The following is a 3,014-nucleotide window of genomic DNA, read 5'->3' as shown; positions in this document are numbered from 1 at the left end:
TAAGTCACATTATAGGCTGAATCTTGACTTATCTGTTTTTTGATTACTCCTTTTTTCACATTTAAGGTGTTTTTGCTTACATTTTATTACATGAAATTGTAAAAACAATTATTTTAAGATAGGTCAAAGAAAAATACGTGGTTACTTACCAACTATAAAGCCAAGTAAGCACTGATGTGGAAAGTGAGCAGCAATAAACACTCGAGCAGTTCCAACAAGCACTACAACTACAGCATACATACTCCAACCTCCCACTTTTACAAGGATTCTGAAATGTTATTATTATCATATTGAATACTCAGAAGAGTGTGTATGGTTACTTACCAACTATAAAGCCAAGTAAGCACTGATGTGGAAAGTGAGCAGCAATAAATACTCGAGCAGTTCCAACAAACACTACAACTACAGCATACATACTCCAACCTCCCACTTTTACAAGGATTCTGAAATGTTATTAGTATCATATTGAATACTCAGAAGAGTGTGTATGGAAAGGATTACAGTATGAATTAAAACTTCAGTTAAATTCAGAGTTACTCTTCAATGAAACGTTAACATGTTAACACCCTGAATAGATTGAACTGGTACAGCAAATATAATTTTAAAGGCAAAACAAATAAACTACCGGCATGACTGAAAGAATGCAAAAAACTGCCCTCATACTCAAGGAAATATAAATTTAAGTGTTTGGCAAAGTTAATTTATTTGAGTTTGTAAAAGTATAACATTTTGACAAGGAAATTAATTAGAAAAATAAATAATATATGACAGGATTAAATTATATTAATCAAGAACATACTTCGTGGTACTCATTTCTACATGTACTTATGTGTCATATACTAATTTAAACTGATGAGGATCGATTGTACATTTAGTTTAAAAACTATTACACTACAGTTCTATTTCATTCCAAAATGAGAGAAATTAAAGAATATAGCAGAACACCATAAACAGTAATTTACGCTTAATTCAAAACAGAAGAATGTTTCCCTGTACATAGATAAAACATTATTCCATCTATATATGTATTTTTAAGCAATATATTGGTCACTTTAAGTATGTAAATTTTTTGAAAAGATGTCAAATTCATTGTTTTACATAAACATTTTTATGAAGCAGTACTTTTATTCTTTTGCTATCACTTAGCAACTCTTTGACACAAATTTTTGTTACCAAATTATAAATACATATAAACTCATAATAACGGAATAACTTGTTCTTTGCAGTGTAAAAACAGTTTTGTTTTACAGATAAAGTATTATAAATTAATAGCACATCATCCTTTCAATTTACCATTGCAGTTCAGTGTAACACAGAATCATTGATATTATTAACTTTTGAAATCTTCATACCCTTGTCTTTCTGTCAGAGCTTTGATAATCTGAAATAACACACAGGCGGTCACCATCACATGTCCTGAAGGGCTTCCTACAAGTGGGAGTTTAGATTATTTCTATAGTTTTATATAGTAATGTATCAAATCTTTACAGAAGATAAACATTTCTGATTCTAGTACGATATTCTAAAGCACGGGTTCCCAACTCATGAGTCATCTGAGTAGCCAGACAAAGATTTGGAGCTAATGCTTAATTTAAAGCAAGTATTTTAATACAATTCAATAAAATCTAGTACTGCTCTCATATTGTATTTCTACTTTGTTTGTTCAAAAAATTTTAGGATCATTATTATATAAATCATTTTCTGATTGAAATATGTTTGTGTTTTACTATGTTTTGTCCTTTAAACCTTCCCCAATACCTCTTTTGACACATCAAACAGTAACAAAACAGTTTGGAAACCAATGTAATCTAAACCACATAAATTTATGTTAAATATTCAATGTGTTATATGTTCATATGCAAGTACAATTCAGCAGGAACTTGATTCTAGATTTTGGTATTGAAAAAGTATGAAAACATCAAAGCTACTTTAAATTTTCATTTAAAGTGTACTAGCATTAAAGAACTTAATATTTTGTAGTTAGAGCAAAAGGTTTATGTGCATACATTTAGCATGGTGATTTATATTGTTCAGCTATTCAAAGTGTCTAAAAACAAAACAAAATGATATTAATCAGAACATTCTAAAAGTATAAATGTACAAATCAATAACACTTTAAAACAGATATAAAATATAGAATTTGAACATTACCATTTTAAACTGGCTCACTAAGGCTTTTATGAAATAGTAGTTCAATAAAGTTTTGAATGCAAGTCAACAAACGAGATGACATAGCCTTTCACCTGTGACCTGTATCAAAAGGGTCAAATTGCATGCTCAATCCAAGGGCTGAGAAAACTACTAGGGAATATTCTGAGCTTCCAATTGGTTATTCATGTCAGATATAGAAGTAAGTGTATATAAGGGAGTGTTTCCAAAAATGGAAATAGGTGAGCGGGGTGCCACTGTGTTTGATTCATTGTGTGAGCAATATCTTAGCAAAAAGAAAAGATAAGGACTTCTTATTTTATATTCTAGCTTATCAGTATCTGTAATTTGAGTTTCTAATTCATATGAAACTATAGACTTAGTATTTTGACTCCAGAAACAGCTAATTCGAACCAGTGCTGCATTCATAATACCATGTGACACACAAAAATCGATGTGTATCTTAGTTTTTTTAATATTTACTTTTCAATTAAGAAATTGAGTAATGTATAGTTCTAAAATTTGAATTATAATCTACAGTTTGGTACCAAACTTATTGACATAAACTAATGTTCCTTCTGCCATTTCTTTCTTTTGAATCAAGATTTCAAGGAGGTAGGTTGTGTCTTTAGTCTGCTTGAAATTTCATGTTTTTTTGGACCCAAATACAGCTTAGTTACTAAACTTGATTAATTATAGTAGAATTCTATGGTATTGATGTAGTAATTTATGATTTTTTAGTTATTCAAAAGTATATATAAACCTAAAAAAATATTTTGTTTCATATCCTCCACGTGGAAAATTTTTAAAGGCTTAGCAACCTATGTCAAGCAGCCACCGACCCCAAATTTCGTAACTAGAAGAGA

At 29.8% G+C, this 3,014-nt stretch overlaps 1 long non-coding RNA gene across 1 annotated transcript; it reads right to left on the bottom strand.

The window, feature by feature from the left end:
* Positions 1-2,127, bottom strand: LOC111083706. Its single transcript, XR_002609201.1, has 3 exons — positions 1,353-2,127; positions 150-443; positions 1-32 (listed from the first exon to the last, which is right to left on the bottom strand). It is a non-coding gene; the product is annotated as an uncharacterized LOC111083706 (long non-coding RNA).
* Positions 2,128-3,014: the final 887 nt, after the last annotated feature.

The sequence above is a fragment of the Limulus polyphemus genome, unplaced genomic scaffold, assembly GCF_000517525.1.
Source record: "Limulus polyphemus unplaced genomic scaffold, Limulus_polyphemus-2.1.2 Scaffold10793, whole genome shotgun sequence".
In the NCBI taxonomy this organism is placed as follows: Eukaryota; Metazoa; Arthropoda; class Merostomata; order Xiphosura; family Limulidae; genus Limulus; species Limulus polyphemus.
This window is presented reverse-complemented; position numbering and strand designations above follow the sequence as displayed.